The sequence below is a fragment of the Panthera pardus genome, unplaced genomic scaffold (genome assembly GCF_024362965.1).
Source record: "Panthera pardus isolate Hobbes unplaced genomic scaffold, ASM2436296v1 HiC_scaffold_1, whole genome shotgun sequence".
NCBI classification, from domain to species: domain Eukaryota; kingdom Metazoa; phylum Chordata; class Mammalia; order Carnivora; family Felidae; genus Panthera; species Panthera pardus.
Window position 1 is genome coordinate 69565855 of NW_026526654.1, and position 22382 is coordinate 69588236.

The window sequence follows — 22382 nt, forward strand, 5'->3', positions numbered from 1 at the left end:
GTCTCCTTCTGTATCTGCCCCTCCTCTGCTCATGTGCTCTGTTTTTCTCAAAAATAAATAAATGTTAAAAAAAAAAAAGAATTATATTAAAAAAAAAGGATAGTCAAACTTATTAGTCAAAATGCAAACTTAGATCACAATGAGATACCATCCTACCCTTAAGATTGCCAAACATTAGGGGCGCCTGGGTGGCTCAGTCAGTTAAGCGACCAACTTCGGCTCAGGTCATGATCTCACAGTCCGTGAGTTCGAGCCCCGCGTTGGGCTCTGTGCTGACAGCTCAGAGCCTGGAGTCTGCTTCAGATTCGGTCTCTCTCTCTCTCTCTGACCCTCCCCTGTTCATGCTCTGTCTTTGTCTCAAAAATAAATAAATGTTAAAAAAAATTTTTTTTAAATATCTATTTATTTTGAGAGAAAGAGAGACAGAGACAGAGACGGCATGAGCAGAGGAAGGGCAGAGAGAGAGGGAGACACAGAATCCAAAGCTGTCAGCACAGAGCCTGACGGGCTCAAACTCATGAACCATGAGATCATGACCTGAGCCAAAGTCAGTCACTCAACTGACTGAACCATCCAGGAGCCCCTATTGCTTCAAAATTTGTATGTACATTACCTATTTTTGTATATCGAATATCACATAATTTTTAAATGTTTAAAGGAAAGAAAATAATGCTGCTGATGTGTACCATTTTGAGTGGTCAATAGTAGTGATCCACTGACATTTTGCCTCCCATCTCACTTGCATCTAGTAGCATCGATATACCAAACTGCAGCCACGCAAAGTATAAACTAATGCTAAATATTCCCCATCAGATTCCAATTCAAAGAACATGATCCGAAAGACACGGACAATCTCAATACCACTCCAGTGTCTACTTCAAACTCTCATTTATCTAAAATATCTAAATATCTAAAGTATTTACTTTACTCTGGGTTAGGTTAGTAGTTCTCAAACTTTAGCCGGTGTCAGAATTAACCTCGCTTGTTAAAACAGACTGTTGGACTCCATTCCCAGAATTTGAGCAGCAGGTCTGGAGTAAGGGCCAAGAATTTGTTTGAAGCAAGATCCCAGGTTGATGCTACTGGTTCAAGAACCACAATATTAGGAGCCACAATTTTAGGGTACAACTCTAGGGTAATAAATAAAACATATAGCAAGCAACTCAATTGTCACCAATGAGAAAGCATCAAAGAATTCTACTGAACGATTTTCCTCTAAGCTACTTATAAATAATGTGAATTCATCAATGTACACTGGATACATACATATCAGGCAAATTACATTCGTGCACTGCTGATGGCACAACGTGGTGGTTAGAAACCTCTGCTCAGGAGTCAGCGATCTACATTTAAATCCTGGCTTCCCCACATGCAAACTTTATGATATTTTAGGAATGTTACTGGCCTATCTCAGCTTCTTTACCCATAAAATGAAGATAACAATGCCTTAAAGGGTTACTGAGACAAATAAGTCCAATTCATGCTGACTGTGACAGGGTCAGTGCCTGGCATAGAAAGCCCTTAGTACATGTTAGGTATCTTCACCATCATTATTAATAATGCTTTCATATTCCACATGTGTCACGGCCAATGTCTCATCTATCTCTATATTACTTCAAGAATGCTTCCACACAGTTGTAGAAAAGGCTTATACCATCTAATCACATATCCCCCATGTCCATTCTCATTTCTGTCACCATCTCCTTTATATTCACTTAAGACTCTGGCAGCTGGCTCAATTTTCTTCCCCCAACCGAGTCTTGACAGCATCCCTGGTGCCTTCAACAACCCTTCAAACAACCCAGTTCAAGAGGCTGGTCAGGGCAGACTGAGGCTCTTCCTTTTTCCTAAATTTTAATTTCACCATGACTCAAGACTCTGCAGCAATCCTTTCATCAAGAGCCAGCACAGATCTGCCAGTCCAATTAGGATAAATTTTGGATGTTTTACATTTCATTCAAAACCCTGAAATGCTCAACATTTTAATATGAAATGAAAATATGAAATTTTAAACAGTATGTACAGTGTTCTCTAATTTGAGGAATCTCTGATTCTAGCAGCAACACTCTCCCTAGATCCAATTAAGACATTAAACAATTTCCCATTAATTAGCCATTGAACAGATTGACCTAGATCCACAAAGATTACCTTAATCCCTTAACTCCTTGAATTTCTCCCAATTTATCAACCCTCTCTGGTTTTTGCTTCCTTCTTACATACTTTATACTTTATTGCCCTGGCAAAAAGCTAACCCTGGGTCACTTCAATTTTCACTCTAAAAGCTGGGCTGCTAAGTGCTGTAAGAGAAAAAAACAAAACAAAAAACAAAAAACAAACTCAACCTCCCTGCATTATGGGTATTACCAATTCTAGGTCTAAGATCTCTATGCTTGCTGTCTGGAAATCTTTCCAGGGTGCTCTAGCTAGATTTTGCACCAAAGGTTACTGCTTTCAAACCCCCTTGTCTATATCCTTTCTTTTAACAGAAGACCAGACCTCCTATTTTAAAAAGGCAGTAATCAACAGATAGTAGCAATTCTCTCAAATCTCCTCTCCAATGCCATCCCCAATAACCTGCATCCTCCAACATTCTCTTCTTTCATCCTAACACAAATGACACAGCAAGAGGTGTCTGTCTTTGCTCTCATCTTAGGGGTCTTACTTCATCAATTATCTCCTCTCTCCCATGGTGCAACCTCTATTTCCTATCATCATGAGTAACCTCACGTCTCTTTCATCTTTTTTTAAGCCTTTCCTCACCCTACATCTTCTTCTACTCCTTAGAGCCAAATTCTTGAAAGAGTGGTCTATACTGTCTTCACTTCCATTCACTTAGCCTGCTCCCAACCAAAGTTCCATTGGCACTGCTATTGCCAAGATGATTCATGGAACACAATCCTTATGTGGCATCTCTGCAGGAAAACACTGTTAGCCATTCATTGTCACCCCCTTAACTTGCATACCATCCTCTACGGTCTTCTTCCTCCATTTATCCATGTTGTTCTTCCCTATGTTCTGTCTACAGCCCTATAGGCCTATTCATGTACTCACTCTACCTAGGATAGCACATATATTTCCGTGGCTTCAATTACCAACTACCTATTAATAACTGGACCATTTGGATTTGTTTCCTGATGAATTCTGAAACATGCGATAATGTATAACTTTTCAGTAAGGTTATCAGGTTACATTTAGTTAATCTTTAAATACAGCTAAATATTTATGCCTAGTATTTAAAATAATACTGTATACTGTTTTGTCTACCTGTATATAGTCTACATTGCAATTAGTCAATATAATATATCACAGTGGAACAACTACTCTTTTTTTTTTTGGTATCATAACAGCTTTGAGATATAATTCACACACCATACATTTCACCCATTTGAAGTATACAATAGTTTTTAGGACATTCAGGGTTGTGTAAACATTTCCAAAATCAATTGGAGTTATTTTCATTACTACAAAAAGAAACCCTGTATCCTTTAGTAGTCATCCCCCATCCCCGCCCCAGCTTCTGCCCACCCTCCCATCCCAATGCTACACAACGATTAATATGCGCTGACTCCATAGATTTGCATCTTCTGAACAGTCATATAAATGGAATCCTACAGTATGTGTCTTCTGTGACTAATTTCTCCTATTTATCCATGTTGTTAGCTTTTAACAGTATTGCATTCCTTTTTATTGTTGAATAATATTCCATTATAAAGATATGCCACATATTATTTATTTATTCATCAGCTGACAGACATTTGGATCACTTCCATTTTTTGACTACTATGAATAATGCTGCTATGAATAAGTTTTTATGGGGACATACGCTTTTATTTCTTTTGGATACATAACTTGGAATGGAATTAATGGATCATATGGTAACTAAATGTTTAACTTTCTGAGAATGCCAAACTATTTTCCCAAGTGGCTATACCTTTTTATAATCCTACCAACAATGATGAGGTTTCAATTCCACTATATCCTTACTGACACTTCTTATTATCTGCTTTTATTATTTAGCCATCCTAGCAGGTTTTGTGAAATGGCAACTCCTTGTGGTTTTTATTTGTATCTCCCTATGACCAATGACAGTTGGCATTTTCCCACATGCTTATCAGTCAACTGTATATCTTCTTTGGAGAAATGTCTATTCAAGTCCATTGTCCACTTTTGAATTGGGTTGTCTTTTTATTATTGAGTTTTAAGAGTCCTTCAAATATTCTATCCCTATCTGATGTGATTTGCAAATACTTTGCTCCATCCTGTGGGTTTCTTTTTACTGTCTTGATAGTGTCTTCTGAAACACAAAGATTTTTAACTTTAATGAAGTGCAATTTATCCATTTTTATGTGATCGTTTGTGCTTTTTTGATGTTGTTGCTAAGAAACTACTAATTAATCCAAAATCACAAAGACTTGCACCTAGTTTTTTTTTTCCTCCATTTTTTTTAAGAATTAACTCTTACATGTAGGTCTTATATACATTTTGAGTTAATCTTATAGTGTAAGGTAGAGGTCCAACTTCATTCCTTTGCATGAGGATATCCAGTTCAGTTGTCCCAATACCATTTGTTGAAAAGACTTTTTTTTTCTTGTTGAATTCCTGTTTTGTTATTTCCTGTTTGGGCACCCTTGAAAATCAATTTACTATATATGTAAAAGTTTATTTCTGGACTCTCGGTTCTATTCCATTGATCTACATGCCTATCCTTATGCCAGTATTATACACTCTTGATTTATGAACCATTGCTTTTGATTGGTAAACTGTTAAAACAGTACTACTAACATCTGAAGACTTCATTCAAGAATAAGCCAAGAAAATAGAAAATTAGTTAAAAATAAAATTCAAGAGATTATCCACACCAGATGATTAAAAAAAAAAAAAAATCTGTGCACAACTAAAAAAAATTTTAAGATGCTACTGTGCACAACTAAAAAAAAAAAAATGTTTATGGGGCTACTCATAAAAAAACAAAATATGTAATGGGGGCAGGAAGACGGTGTGTAAGGAAGTTTAGTTTCTGAGAAGAAAAGGTAGCCACACAAATTTCATATGCCAGACTTGAATCATCCCCTCAACTGCAGCTCCCTTTAGCCAGCATACTTCAAATAAACTGCTGGATTTGCAAATAAGCAGGTTTGGGCATATTCTGCAAGACCAACACCTTGGGAATGTAAGCAGCTTAAAACTCTCCTGAGCTGAGTGTCTCTGGATCACTCTCAAGAAAACCCCACAAGTCCCTTAACATATTCAAAACTGAGCTCATCATGTCTCTCACTGATCTTGCTTCACCTATTGTTTTTACCCTATCTGTAGATAATAGCACTTTTCAAAAGTAGGATATTAAATTACCTCAAAAAGTGGTTCTGAGAATTAAATGAGATAAACATTAACAAAAGCACAGTTTGAATCAGAGTAGGTAGTCATCAATGTGTATTTCCCTTTTCTACAGGTTGTGGTCTGTATTTTCAATTTTAAATCCTATTATTTCTGAACACTGAACTTTTATGGTAGAATACCATTAACAGCCCCTTGCCTGTATATTGAGAACACCTTCCAGGAGGACTGAAGACTGAAAAGGGCTACTTAGCTTTGAACAGGAACCATGAATTCTAGATACACATTTTATCTCACTATAAGATACTCTACTTTAAAGCAATGATGGCTGCAATTTGTTTTTTAATCTTTTCTTAGCCTTTAAGTATGGGTTACATTGTGTGTGATCATTAGAAGCACCAACTAGTTCTGCCTCAGGGTATTAGAGGAATTTCCCAGAAAAAGATGACATTTCCTAAGTGATTTTTTTTCTCAAAGATTCATAGTATATGAACCAACATTGCCCTTTCAAACAAAACAAAACAAAACAAAACAAAACCCAGCCCGATGACTTAAAATCTAAATACCAGAATTCCACGTTACCCTTATTACATATAATTTTCCATCCTGAAAATGTTTTCATTATATAATTTGTGCTAATATTAGGTGTACTTTACCTTTTTTCTTTTAATAACAGTTTTATTCAGATACAATTCACATACCATAAAATTCACTCCTTTAAAGTATAAATTTAGTGGGTTTTAGTACAGAGTTGTGCTACCATCACCATTACCTAATTTTAGAACAATTTCATCACCAAAAAAAGAAACCACATACCCTTTATCATTCATTCTCTATACTTCTCCACAACCCCTGGCAATCACTAATCTATTTTCTGTATCTATAGACTTGACTATCTTGATATTTCATATAAATGGAATCATGTATGTGGCTGGCCTTTTTTTGTCTGGATTCCTAGCACAATGTTTTTAGATTCACCTAGGTTGTAGCATGTATTAGTACTTCACTTCTCTTTACTGCTGAATAGTACTCCATTGTATGAATATTACACATTTTATTTATTCATTCATCAATTGATGGGGACACTGGGTTGTTTCTACATTTGCCTATCACAAATAATGCTACCAAGAACATCTGTGTACATGTTTTCATATCTCCTGAGTATGTACCTTACAATCCTACCAGACGAGTATGAGTTTTCCAATTGCTACATACCCTCCTCAACACCTGCTATTATCTGTTTGTTTTAGCCATTCTAATGGGTATGAAGTAATATCTCATTTTCTTTTGATCTGTATTTCTCAGATGACTAATAATGTTGAGAATCTTTTCATGGGCTTATTGGCCATTTGTATAATTTCTTTAGAGACTTTTCTATTCAAGGCCTTTGCCCATTTAAAACTTGGATTGTCTTTTTACTACTGAGTTCTTTATAATTCTAGGTAAAAACTCCTTATCAGATATATGATTTTCCCCCATCTGTGGGCTGCCTTTTTACTTTCTTGGTATATTTTGAAGCACAAAAGATTTTAATTTTGATGAAGTCCTATTAGATATTTTCTTTCGTCACTGTGTTTTTAGTGTCATACTAAGAAAACATTGCTTAATCTGAGGTTATGAATATCTACACCTGTGTTTTCTCCTGAGACTTTCACAGTTTTATTTCTTACATTTAGATCTTTGGTCAACCTTGAATTAATTTTGTATATGCTGTGAGGCAGAGGTCCAATTCTTATACCAGCACTGCAGTCTTGGCTACTGCAGGTATACAGTAAGTTTTGATATTGCTAAGTTTGAGTCCTCCAACTCTGTTCTTTTTCAAGATTGTTTTGACTACTTTGGAGTCACTTGTATCCACATAAATTCTAGAATCAACTTGTCAAAATCTGTTAAAAAAGACAAAAAAAAGCAAGCCAGCTTAAACTTTGATAGGAATTGCAGTGAATCTGGAAATCATGTAAGGAATATTTCAGTTTACCGTTATTAACTCTTCTAATCCATGCACATACAGTGTCTTTCCATTTATTCAGGTCTTTTTTGATTTCTTTCAATAAAGTAAATAGTTTTCAGGGTAGAAGTCTTTTGTTTTTTATTTTTTTAATGTTTGTTTATTTTTGAGAGAGAGAGAGAGAGAGAGAGAGAGAGAGAGAGAGAGCGAGTGAGTTGGGGAGGAGCAGAGAGACAGGGAGACACAGAATCCAAAGCAGACTCCAGCCTCTGAGCTGTCAGCACAGAGCCAGACACAGGGCTCCAACTCAGGACGGGTGAGATCACGACTTGCGCTGAAGTCAGATACTCAACCAACTGAGCCACCCAGGTGCCCCCAGGCACTTTAACAAGACTTTAACAAAGTCTTAAACTTTTGTTAAATTTATTTCCCAGTATTTATTCTTTGTAATGGAACTGTTTTCTTAATTTCATTTTCAGATTGTTCATTGACAGTGTGCTGAAATAAAACTGCTATGTATGTAGTGACCTTATATCCTGAACCTAGCTGAACTCACATATTAGAGTTGCAATAGTTTTTTTAGTGGATTCCTTAGGATTGTCCATATACAAGATTAGGTCATTTTCAAATAGAGGATAGTTTTACTTACTTCCAATCTGAATGTCTTTCCTTCCTTCCTTCCTTCTTCCCTCCCTCCCTTCCTCCTTTTCTTTCTCTTTCTGTTCTTTCTTCCTTCCTTCCTGTCTGTCTTCCTTCCCTTCCAATCTGAACATCTTTCCTTCCTTCCTTCCTTCCTTCCTTCCTTCCTTCCTTCCTTCCTTCCTTCCCGCCCTTCCTCCTTTTTCTTTCTTTCTTTCTTTCTTTTTCTTTCTTTCTTTCTTTCTTTCTCTTTCTTTCTTTCTTCCTCCCTCCCTCCCTCCTTCCTTTTTCCTTTCCTTCCTTCCTTCCTTTCCTTCTTTCTTTCTTTCCCGTCTGTCTTCCTTCCCTTCCAATCTGAACGTCTTTCCTTCCTTCCTTCTTCCCTCCCTCCCTTCCTCCTTCCTTCCCACCCTTCCTCCTTTTCTTTCTCTTTCTTTCTTTCTTTCTTTCTTTCTTTCTTTCTTTCTTTCTTTCTTTCTTTCTTTCTTTCTTTCTTTCTTTCTTTCTTTCTTCTCTCTCTTCTCATCTGTCTTCCTTCCCTTCCCTTTTTTATCCCTAATCATCCTGGTTAGAACCTCTAGTACAATGTTGAATAGGAAGAACAAGAATACATATCTTTGTCTTATTCCTCATTTCAGGGGTAAAGCTTTCTTTCCATCTTTTACCATTAATATGAAGCCAATTGTAGATATTTTGTAGATGCTCTTTATCAGCTTGAGGAGGCTCCCTTCAATTCCTAGTTTGAATATTTTTATCATGAGAGGGTATTACACCTTATCAAATGTTATAACTGCATCTATTATGATGATCATGTGGTTTTGTCCTAATATATACTATGTTGACTGATTTTCATATGTTGAACCAGCTTTGCATTCCAGGAATAAATCTACTAGGTCATGATGTATAGTCATTTTTTTTTTTTTAATATTGCTGAATTCAATTTGCTCCCAGTTTGTTGAGGATACGTGTGTCTATAAGAGACTCTGGTTTGTGTTATTCTTTTCTTGTGATACATATGAGCTGGAAAATGTTCCCTCCTCCCTCTAGCCTAGGGCTTTTCTTTGTGGGAAGTTTCGGGATTATGGATTTAATCTTTTTACCTGTTACAAATCTATTCAAGATTTTCTATCTCCTCTTGAGTCAGTTTTGGTAGTTTGTGTCTTTTTAGGGATTTTTCCATTTCATCTAGGTTATGTAATTTGTTGGCATATAATTGTTCAAGTATTCCCTTACTATCTATTTCATTTCTGTAAGATAATTTGAGTCTTTTCTTTTTTCCATCAGTCTAACTAAAGGTTTGTCAATTTTGTTGACATTTTCAAAGAACCAAATTTTGATTTCACCGATTTTCTCTATTGTTTTTCTATTCTCGATTTCACTTTTGTCTTCTCTAATCTTTATTATCTTTTACCTTCTGTTTGCCATAAGTTTAGTTTACGCTTTGTTTCTGATGTAGGGATTTACAGCTATACATTTTCCTAGGCATGGCTGAAGCTTTATCCAGTAAGTTTTGACATACTGTGTTTTCATTTTTTTTTTTTTTTTTTTTTTTTTTTTGAGACAGAGAGAGACAGAGCATGAGCAGGGGAGGGGCAGAGAGAGAGGGAGACACAGAATCTGAAACAGGCTCCAGGCTCTGAGCTGTAAGCACAGAGCCCAACGCAGGGCTTGAACTCATGGACTGTGAGATCATGACCTGAGCTGAAGTCAGACGCTTAACCAACTGAGCCACCCAGGCACTCCTTGTGTTTTCATTTTTATTCATCTTCAATTTCTTCCAATCTTCTTCTCCAACTTCTTCATCTTTGACCCAATGGTTATTTAGAAGTATGCTATTTAATTTCCACATAATTTGTGAATTTCCCAATTTCTTTCTGTTACTGATTTCTAATTTTATTCCAGTGTGGTCAAGGAACATATTTAGTGTAATTTTAATATCTTCTAATTTATTGAGACTTCTTTTATGGCCTAACATATTATCTACTCTATAGAATGTCCCATGTAAATCTGAAAAGAATGTATATGTATATTCTAACATTGTTGGGTAAAGTGTTCTACAGATGTTTGTTATGCAGCCAAAACAATCCCAAAAAGTAGGAACAAATTTGGAAGATTACATAAGCTAACTTCAAGACTTAATTATACCTGTATTTTCTGTAAAAAATGTTTTCTTACAACAATGCGCTTATACCAAACATACTGCCTCTTTAAAAAAGGCTTACTATAAAGCTAGAGCAATAGACAGTGAGGTAATGGCATAAAGATAGATACACAAATCAACAAAACTGAACAGAGTTCAGAAAGAGACCCATACATATATGATCAACTGATTTTCAACAAAATGCTACAGTAATTGGAAGTGCTGGAAGAGTATCAACCTTTACCTCACAGTACACACAAATATTAATTCAAAATAAACATAAACCTAAATGTAAAAATGAAACTAACAAATTCCAGAAGGAAACAGGGGAAAAAAAAATCTTTGCTTATGAAACTTTGAGGTAGATAACTGTTTCACAAAGCATGAACCAACCATAAAAGACAATCGATAAATTGGGCTTCAAGACTTTAAAACTTTTGCTCTTCATAAGACACTGTTAAGAAAATAAAAAGGCAAACAAAAGACTGAGAGAAAAATATTCACAACACACATATCTGACAAAAAACTTGTATCTAGATTAAAAAACTCAATTTAGTAATTAAAAATAAACCAACCCAACTTTTAAAATGAGCAAAAGAGTCAGACACCACACAAAGAGGATATATGATTAGCCTGTAAGTGTGTAAACAAAACAAACAAAAAAAGCTAGACATCATTAGTCATCAGAAAAATGCATTTTAAAGCCATAATGAGATACTCCCATATACTCACTAAAATGCTAAAAATTAAAAAGACTGCCAATACAAAATATTGGTTAAGATGTGGAATAACTGGAACTCATACTTATGGTAGGAATATAAAATACTACAACCGTTTTGGAAAAGACTTTCAAAGTTTTTTATAAAGCTAAATACACTTATTATAATCCAGCCATTTTACTCCTAGGTATTCATCCAAGAGAAAAAAACACACACACAGACTTGTAACAAATATCATAGCAGTTTTACTCATAACTGCCAAAAACTGAAAAGAACCCAAATGTCCAATAACAGATGAATGGATAAGCAAATTGTGATATATTCATACAATGGAATACGCATCAGCAATTAAAAATACTGAACTCCTACGTAAACAAAAAAATATTAATATTGTATTACAAAAACAGACACAAAAGAGTATGTATTATGATTACCTTTATATGAAATTGTGGAAAAAGCACACTCATCTATAATGACAAAAAGCAGATGAGTATTTGCCTGGGGCTGGAGGAAAAGACTATAAAGGGCAAATATTCTATATCCTGAATGTGATGGTGCTTACAAGGAGGTAACCATTTGTTAAAACTCAAGCTAAATACTTAAAATGGATAAATATATCCCAATAAAGTTTATTAAAAGCAGCTGCTTGGGGCGCCTGGGTGGCTTGTCGGTTAAGCATCCGACTTCAGCTCAGGTCACGATCTCATGGTCCGTGAGTTCGAGCCCCGGGTCGGGCTCTGTGCCGACAGCTCAGAGCCTGGAGCCTGTTTCAGATTCTGTGTCTCCCTCTCTCTCTGACCCTCCCCTGTTCATGCTCTGTCTCTCTGTCTCAAAAATAAATAAACGTTAAAAAAATATTTAAAAAAAAATAAAAAAAATAAAAAAAATAAAAATAAAAGCAGCTGCTACTTGCATAGAGGTGACAAGTGAGGGTGACATGTTTCATTTTCTCCTTCGAATTTATATTACCAATTATGTGTATTACCTCTGTAATTTAAAACAAGCTCATTATCCTACTGAGTAATGCTCAAATTATTTAAAACCCTTCCTAAATTAATTTGCTTCAAAGATTAATTTTTCTATAATATACAATTACCAATAACATTCTATTTTTTTTTCCTATTAAAACTGTATTATGCACTGGATCTGTGTTGCTTATCACCACTTTGGCAGTTGATAAATATTCCCTATAATTTAAAAAATTTGTAGGCAGTCAGTAACTAACCCTTAACAGTGTTATAATAAAACTACAATGATATTTACATGACAGTTATTTAATGTTATACTTATTCATTTGATGCAAAAGTTATTTTATTTACAGTTCTGTTAAGTAGCCAAACTAACATTATTAAAGTCTATTAGGCAGAAGTGAACAAAAAAGGCAAGAGGATGCCCTATCTTTTCTGATGACCCCTAAAACACACCCAGACACCAGGTATCTTTTACCTCACATCTCTCACACACACACACACACACACACACACACACTAACCATATTCTGAAAATTTGCAACACCAAAACTGTCTCTTTCTTAGAGTCATCTTAGTGCCCCCTTCAGTGATCGAAGGAAGGTGGAACTCCAATCTTTCCAACACAACTGGGGGTGTAATACACTAGCCCCAGAATCTATAGCTATAGCCTGAATTCAACACTTGGCAACAGTCACAACTAGGGTGCTCCTATAACACCTAGGCCTGCGTGTCCGGCTCCCTGATTTCTTCAGGGTTGTACATTCAGAACTTTAAAGCTAAGTTTTTTTTTCTGCTTCCTTCTTCCTTTTCTATTCCTAAGAGGGTGTGAGCTCTAGATTTCCTTTCAAAGCTGTCCCTACCCTGCACAGATTTGCTCAACCTCCCTTCCTCCCCAGTACCTGTTCTGCTGTGAAGAGTATACATATTTCTCTCAGAAATGGGTCGAGTACTTACTATGTTTACCAAGAGAAAAAACATAAGGAGGGATATTTTGGTCACATTAATTTTATAGTTATGACTCTAAAAGTATCACATCCTCACTTATACAAATAAAATCATGTTCACAAATACAAAATCTTAGAATGAAAGTGAAAAACCTGGCTGGGACCCCTATGAACGGCATGGAGCTAATGTCCAGTTCAGAACTGGAAGACTGAACTGGTAACTAATACAACTTACTCAGATTGTGCTGTTATTACGAAAATTATCTAGATATCTTTGACAAAAGCTAAACAATATATTATATTTAAGAACTTATTACCAGAAGAGAAGTAGTAAGTAATCTAAAATTGTGTTTCCCAGGGCAGCTGGGTGGCTCAGTTGGTTAAGCACCAACTTCGGCTCAGGTCATGATCTCACCACGGTTGGCGAGTTCGAGCCCCACATTGGACTCTGTGCTGACAGCTAGGAGCCTGGAGCCCGCTTCAGATTCTGGGTCTCCCCGCGCCCCCTGCCCCTCCCTGCTTGCACTCTGTCTCTCTCTCAAAATAACATTTAAAAAAAAATTTTAATAAAACAATAAATAAAATTGTGTTTCTCAATCTCCTTCACAACATGGCACACAAAGAAAATGTTTATACAGCACACTGAGCTTAAGGAACAACGCTGCAAGGGCTCCACTACCCAGGTCTTTGGTTGGCTGAGCCTAGGACACCACAGCAAATGGGCAACACAGACTCTCACGCTAATGCCGAGACATTTGCATGCACTGCAACAAACCAAAGGGAAATTCATTATACACAGTCATAATAAATTAGCTTAAGAAAAAAAAATTTGGTTTTTCCTGCTATTATAATTCACATATCTTGTTCAAACCATGAAATGTTCAAGGCCCAGTTCATGTCATCTCTGCTTTAAAGCTCTCCCAAACCTACAAGGCTGGAATTCACCTGCCCTTCTGTATGTTCCCAAACTATGTTTACTTCCTAAAAAAAAAAAAAAAAATATATATATATATATATATATATATATATATATATATACATATACATATATGTGTTTATTTATTTTGAGAGAGAGAGAGAGACAGAGAGAGAGAGACAGAGCAAGCTGGGGAGGGGCAGAGAGACAGGGAGAGAGAAATCTCAAGCAGGCTCCATGATGTCAGCCCAGAGCCCAAAGCAGGGCTCAAACTCACCAACTGTGAGATCATGACCTGAGCCAAAATCAAGAGTCAGACACTTAACCGACAGAGCCACCCAGGTGCCCCTATCTTTACTTTCTTTAAATTTTTTTTTAAATTTACATTTATTTCTTTTTGAGAGACAGAATGAGACAGAGCATGAGCGGAGAAGGGGCAGAGAGAGGGAGACACAGAGTCCGAAGCAGGCTCCAGGCTCCAAGCTGTCAGCACAGAGCCCAATGTGGAGCTTGAACTCATGAACTGTGAGATCATGACCTGAGTCGAAGTCAGACACAACCAACCGAGCCACCCAGGCGCCCCATTTTCATTAAACAACTGCATTCTGCTTTATAGTCACCTTTAGCTACCTTTACCTTTTGTCTACTAGATTAAATGCCCCTTGAAGGCAGGGATCTTGTTTCATTCATTTTTATTTCCCTCTGATCCACAATATCAAAAAAGGGTCGTTTGCACAACCAATGTTAGATCTGAACTTGGGGTGAGTCATATCCAATGACAATGCTGTTTGCACTTTACTGTAATCACAGTATATAGTCTATGTATTTTCTCCCTCTATCTTCCAAATCTAGATTAACTTAGCTCCAATGCTCTCAAATATCCCACTTTCTCAGTTTCAAACACTCAAAATAGAGAAAAGTATGTTTGCATTAGTCCTACATTCACAAAATTTAGAAAACAAAACCAAACACCCAGCCCTTACAGAACTTTAACATCAAGTATGAATTCCTTTATTTCTAGCAAAAACAATGTTTCCAAAACTCAATGCATAACTGAAAACCACGCTGCTGCCACCAGCCACAGTCCAAACTGTTAACTGTAACTGTAAACTGTCCAAAGGGAGTAAGGAAGCATTTCATTTATTTTTTTAAATATAATTTATTGTCAAATTGGCTAACATACATGAGGAAACATTTTAAACTATTGTCACTCTTACTGAATTTCAGCCAATGAGAATATATTTTCATATGGGAGTAAATTTGCATCTTATCACTAAAGAGTGTGATAACACTAATTGGGAATTACTAATTTATAAACTTTTGCCCTAAAATTTGTGAATATATCTAAATGCTAAAATTTTCTCATTAGAACCATGATTTATATTTTCATCTTCTCTTGCTCTTTAAAATATATTTAATTTTTAAATAAAGGCAGAATAGAAGTATAATAAGTGAATAATTAACTACTAATATGAATTAGTATACAAATTAATGTTATACAGCACTAATCCCAAAATATTCTATCCACTGCCTATGTTTTTGTTTAAAACACCAAATGCTCCCTTCATAAGTTTACAAGAATTGAAATCATACCATGCATACTTTCAGACCACAATGCTATGAAGCTTTAAATCAACCACAGGAAAAAGTCTGGAAAACCTCCAAAAGCGTGGAGGTTAAAGAACACCCTACTAACGAATGAGTGGGTCAACCAGGCAATTAGAGAAGAAATTAAAAAATACATGGAAACAAACGAAAATGAAAATACAACAATCCAAACGCTTTGGGACGCAGCGAAGGCAGTCCTGAGAGGAAAATACATTGCAATCCAGGCCTATCTCAAGCAACAAGAAAAATCCCAAATACAAAATCTAACAGCACACCTAAAGGAAATAGAAGCAGAACAGCAAAGGCAGCCTAAACCCAGCAGAAGAAGAGAAATAATAAAGATCAGAGCAGAAACAAACAGGGGCGCCTGGGTGGCGCAGTCGGTTAAGCATCCGACTTCAGCCAGGTCACGATCTCGCGGTCCGTGAGTTCGAGCCCCGCGTCAGGCTCTGGGCTGATGGCTTGGAGCCTGTTTCCGATTCTGTGTCTCCCTCTCTCTCTGCCCCTCCCCCGTTCATGCTCTGTCTCTCTGTCCCAAAAATAAAAATTAAAAAAAAAAAAAAAAAAAAGAAATAAACAATATGGAATCTAAAAAAACTGTAGAGCAGATCAACAAAACCAAGAGTTGGTTTTTTGAAAAAATAAACAAAATTGACAAACCTCTAGCCAGGCTTCTCAAAAAGAAAAGGGAGATGACCCAAATAGATAAAATCATGAATGAAAATGGAATTATTACAACCAATCCCTCAGAGATACAAACAATTATCAGGGAATACTATGAAAAATTATATGCCAACAGATTGGACAACCTGGAAGAAATGGACAAATTCCTAAACACCCACACTCTTCCAAAACTCAATCAGGAGGAAATAGAAAGCTTGAACAGACCCATAACCAGCGAAGAAATTGAATCGGTTATCAAAAATCTCCCAACAAATAAGAGTCCAGGACCAGATGGCTTCCCAGGGGAGTTCTACCAGACGTTTAAAGCAGAGATAATACCTATCCTTCTCAAGCTATTCCAAGAAATAGAAAGGGAAGGAAAACTTCCAGACTCATTCTATGAAGCCAGTATTACTTCAGTTCCTAAACCAGACAGAGACCCAGTAAAAAAAAGAGAACTACAGGCCAATATCCCTGATGAATATGGATGCAAAAATTCTCAATAAGATACTAGCAAATCGAATTCAACAGCATATAAAAAGAATCATTCACCATGATCAAGTGGGATTCATTCCTGAGATGCAGGGCTGGTTCAACATTCGCAAATCAATCAACATGATACATCACATTAACAAAAAAAAAGAGAAGAACCAGATGATTCTGTCAATCGATGCAGAAAGGACTTTGACAAAATCCAGCACCCTTTCTTAATAAAAACCCTTGAGAAAGTCGGGATAGAAGGAACATACTTAAAGATCATAAAAGCCATTTATGAAAAGCCCACAGCTAACATCATCCTCAATGGGGAAAAACTGAGAGCTTTTTCCCTGAGATCAGGAACACGACAGGGATGCCCACTTTCACCGCTGTTGTTTAATATAGTGTTGGAAGTTCTAGCATCAGCAATCAGACAAGAAAAGGAAATCAAAGGCATCAAAATTGGCAAAGATGAAGTCAAGCTTTTGCTTTTTGCAGATGACATGATATTATACATGGAAAATCCGATAGACTCCACCAAAAGTCTGCTAGAACTGATACATGAATTCAGCAAAGTTGCAGGATACAAAATCAATGTACAGAAATCAGTTGCATTCTTATACACTAACAATGAAGCAACAGAAAGACAAATAAAGAAACTGATACCATTCACAACTGCACCAAGAAGCATAAAATACCTAGGAATAAATCTAACCAAAGATGTAAAAGATCTGTATGCTGAAAACTATAGAAAGCTTATGAAGGTAATTGAAGAAGATATAAAGAAATGGAAAGACATTCCCTGCTCATGGATTGGAAGAATAAATATTGTCAAAATGTCAATACTACCCAAAGCTATCTACACGTTCAATGCAATCCCAATCAAAATTGCACCAGCATTCTTCTCGAAACTAGAACAAGCCATCCTAAAATTCATATGGAACCACAAAAGGCCCCGAATAGCCAAAGTAATTTTGAAGAAGAAGACCAAAGCAGGAGGCATCACAATCCCAGACTTTAGCCTCTACTACAAAGCTGTAATCATCAAGACAGCATGGTATTGGCACAAAAACAGACACATAGACCAATGGAATAGAATAGAAACCCCAGAACTAGACCCACAAACGTATGGCCAACTCATCTTTGACAAAGCAGGAAAGAACATCCAATGGAAAAAAGACAGTCTCTTTAACAAATGGTGCTGGGACAACTGGACAGCAACATGCAGAAGGATGAACCTAGACCACTTTCTTACACCATTCACAAAAGCAAACTCAAAATGGATAAAGGACCTGAATGTGAGACAGGAAACCATCAAAACCCTAGAGGAGAAAGCAGGAAAAGACCTCTCTGACCTCAGTCGTAGCAATCTCTTACTCGACATATCCCCAAAGGCAAGGGAATTAAAAGCAAAAATGAATTACTGGGACCTTATGAAGATAAAAAGCTTCTGCACAGCAAAGGAAACAACCAACAAAACGAAAAGGCAACCAACGGAATGGGAAAAGATATTTGCAAAGGACATATCGGACAAAGGGCTAGTATCCAAAATCTATAAAGAGCTCACCAAACTCCACACCTGAAAAACAAATAACCCAGTGAAGAAATGGGCAGAAAACATGAATAGACACTTCTCTAAAGAAGACATCCGGATGGCCAACAGGCACATGAAAAGATGTTCAACGTCGCTCCTTATCAGGGAAATACAAATCAAAACCACACTCAGATATCACCTCACGCCAGTCAGAGTGGCCAAAATGAACAAATCAGGAGACTATAGATGCTGGAGAGGATGTGGAGAAACGGGAACCCTCTTGCACTGTTGGTGGGAATGCAAACTGGTGCAGCCGCTCTGGAAAGCAGTGTGGAGGTTCCTCAGAAAATTAAAAATAGACCTACCCTATGACCCAGCAATAGCACTGCTAGGAATTTACCCAAGGGATACAGGAGTACTGAGGCATAGGGGCACTTGTACCCCAATGTTTATAGCAGCACTCTCAACAATAGCCAAAGTATGGAAAGAACCTAAATGTCCATCAACTGATGAATGGATAAAGAAATTGTGGTTTATGTACACAATGGAGTACTACATGGCAATGAGAAAGAATAAAATATGGCCCTTTGTAGCAACGTGGATGGAACTGGAGAGTGTGATGCTAAGTGAAATAAGCCATACAGAGAAAGACAGATACCATATGGTTTCACTCTTATGTGGATCCTGAGAAACTTAACAGAAACCCATAGGGGAGGGGAAGAAAGAAAAAAAAAAAGAGGTTAGAGTGGGAGAGAACCAAAGCATAAGAGACTGTTAAAAACTGAGAACAAACTGAGGGTTGATGGGGGGTGGGAGGGAGGGGAGGGTGGGTGATGGGTATTGAGGAGGGCACCTTTTGGGATGAGCACTGGGTGTTGTATGGAAACCAATTTGACAATAAAATTCATATATTAAAAATAAATAAATAAATAAATAAATAAATAAATAAATAAATAAATAAATAAATAAAAACTGAGAACAAACAGGGTTGATGGGGGGTGGGGGGGGTGGCAGGGAGGGGAGGGTGGGTGATGGGTATTGAGGAGGGCACCTTTTGGGATGAGCACTGGGTGTTGTATGGAAACCAATTTGACAATAAATTTCATATATTGGAAAAAAAAATAGAAAATAAAAAAATAAAACACCAAATGCTAAAGTCATTAAAATTTTGTTTTTACGAAGTATTTTTTTGTTTTTTGTTTTGTTTTTACAAAGTATTTTTTAAAAAACCTCAATAAATGTTCCTAATTATACCTTATTCTAAAATCAAGATACATAGGGCACCTGGGTGGCTCAGTTGGTTAAGTGTCCAATTTTGGCTCAGGTCATGATCTCATGGCTCATGAGTTCAAGCCCCGCATAGGGCTCTGTGCTGACCGGTCAGTGCCTGGAGCCTGCTACGGATTCTGTGTCCTCCTCTCTCTCTGCCCCTCCCCTGCTCATGCTGTCTCTCTCTCAAAAACAAATGAATATTAAAAAAAGGTTTTTTTAAACCAAGATACATTTGTATGACAGTGATGGGACTAAATTCAAGTTAGCAAAATTAGGTTCAAATTTACAAAAAAGGTACTAACTGTGTAGTCTGTGGCTCTCTGCTGAGATTAACACTGTATAACACTTAGTTTGTAGGTTGTTTCTCTATCACGTGTTTGCATCTCTACCGTCTATAACCCAATACCTAGCTAACGTGATCATCCTTCTCAGGCTACCTAACTCCTTTTCACTTGCACATTTGAATTCTGAGAGGAAGATGCAGATACTATCCAACCTCTAATTATTTAAATGCCTGTCCAGCTACCTTCCTCCATACTCTGTTCAGCTTTCTACTGGTCTCTCTACTGTTACCTTAAATACAGAAAAATGACAACAGTGTCTACCTTAACACCTTCTGTATACATTATAAAGACATTCAGATCAGCTGGATCTTTACCGGCTTTGCTATTCTGAGATAGGGAATGCAAAGAAAGAATATAGTGTTTCAACATAGGAAGGTCCATCGCACAAATTCATTGCTGTCCCATTTGATCCCTCTATAATTCTAATGCTTCTACATTTGATAATAAAATTTTCTGTTGTGTAAGTTTTCTTAACAGTCAAGGTATAAAAAACTGGAATACATAAAACTGTTTCAAAGACACATACAGTGTTTTAATACCTTTCTAATAATGTATAGCATTCATTAGTGATTTTCATTTTAAAAAGTAAAAGAGGGGCGCCTGGGTGGCTCAGTAGGTTGGGATCTGACTTTGGCTCTGGTCATGATCTCACGGCTCATGAGCTGGAGCCCCACACTGGGCTCTGTGCTGACAGCTAGGAGCCTGGAGCCTGCTTCAGATTCTGTGTCGCCCTTTCTCTCTGCCCCACACCAGCTCATGCTCTGTCTCTCTCTCTCTCTCTCTCTTTCAAAAATAAACATTAGAAATAATAATAATAATAAAATAAAAAGTGAAAAGAAAAATTACTATCAAAATATTGCAAATATGGAGTCACCTTTATTTCCATAAAGTGTAACAATTTCTACACTATTTTTATAAAACTTAACTACACATTATCACCAACCTATTCTGAGTAAGGTAAGATTATTCTCTTATTTCTTTTTAGCTGGAGAGTAGAGAAGGCAAAATTATTTAAAATATTATTTATTAATTTACTATGTCATACCCAACTCCAAACAACTGCTCAAGAAGGTTCTTTTGGGTCTGTAAATGTGTGGAATAGCAGGTATTTTTACTTTGAAATTTCATATCAAAAGTACATTTTTATCCTCAGCAATCAGACAACACAAAGGAATAAAAGGCATCCAAATCGGCAAGGAAGAAGTCAAATTTTCACTCTTCACAGATGACATGATACTCTTTACGGAAAACCCAAAAGATGCGACCAAAAAACCTCTAGAGCTGATCTATGAATTCAGCAAAGTCGCAGGATATAAAATCAATGCACAGAAATCGGTTGCATTTCAATACACCAACAATGAGGCAACAGAAAGAGAAATCAAGGAATTGATCCCATTTATAATTGCACCAAAAACCATAAAATACCTAGGAATAAACCTAACTAAAGAGGTGAAAAATCTATACACTGAAAACTATAGAAAGCTTGTAGAAGAAATTGAAGACACACAAAAAATGGAAAAATATTCCATGCTCATGGACTGGAAGAACAAATATTGTTAAAATTTCAATACTACCCAAAGCAATCTACATATTCAATGCAATCTCTATCAAAATAACACCAGCATCCTTCACAGAGCTAGAACAAACAGTCTTAAAATTTGTATGGAACCAGAAAAGACCCTGAATAGCCAAAGTAATCCTGAAAAAGAAAACCAAAGCTGGAGCCATCACAATGCCTGATTTCAAGATATATTACAAAGCTATAATCATCAAGACAATACGGTACTGGCACAAAAACAGACATTTAGATCAATGGAATGGAATAGAGAACCCAGAAATGGACCCACAAAACATATGGCCAACTAATCTTTGACAAAGCAGGAAAGAATATCCAATGGAATAAAGCCAGTCTCTTCAGTAAGTGGTGCTGGGAAAACTGGACAGCAACATGCAGAAAAATGAACCTGGACCACTTTCTTACACCATACCCCAAAATAAACTCAAAATGGATGAAAGACCTAAATGTAAGACAGGAAGCCATCAAAATCCTCGAGGAGAAAGCAGGCAAAACCAACTTTGACCTCAACCACAGCAACTTCTTACTCAACACATCTCCAGAGGCAAGAAAAACAAAAGCAAAAGTGAACTACTGGGACCACATCAAGATAAAAAGATTCTGCACAGTGAAGGAAACAATTAGCAAAACTAAAAGGCAACCAATGGAATGGGAGAAGATATATGCAAATGACATACCAGATAAAGGGTTAGTATTCAAAATCTATAAAGAACTTAACAAACTCAACACCCAAAAAACAAATTATCCAGTGATGAAATAGGCAAAAGACATGAATAGGCACTTTTCCAAAGAAGACATCCAGATGGCTAACAGACACATGAAAAAATGTTGAACATCACTCATCATCACGGAAATGCAAATCAAAACCACAATGAGATATCACCTCACACCTGTCAGAATGGCTAAAATTAACAACTCAGGCAACAAAAGATGTTGGCGAGAATGCCGAGAAAGGGTATCTCTTTTGCACTTCTGATGGGAATGCAAACTGGTGCAGCTACTCTGGAAAACAGTAATGAGGTTCCTCAAGAAATTAAAAATAGAGCTACCCTATAACACAGCAATTGCACTACTAGGTATTTATCCAAGGGATCAGGTGTGCTGCTTCGAAAGGGCACATGCACCCCAATATTTACAGCAGCACTATCGACAATAGCCAAAATATGGAAAGAGTCCAAATGTCCAATGACAGACGAATGAAGAAAGAAGATATGGTATATATATGTGTGTGTGTGTGTGTATACACATACATACAATGGAGTATATTACTCCGCAATCAAAAAGAATGAAATGTTGC

At 36.7% G+C, this 22382-nt stretch overlaps 1 protein-coding gene across 1 annotated transcript in view; it reads right to left on the minus strand.

Moving 5' to 3' along the window:
• KPNA3 (karyopherin subunit alpha 3) overlaps positions 1-22382 on the minus strand; it is a 105800-nt gene that overhangs the window by 66933 nt on the left and 16485 nt on the right. The gene's annotated exons all lie outside the window — the stretch shown is intronic.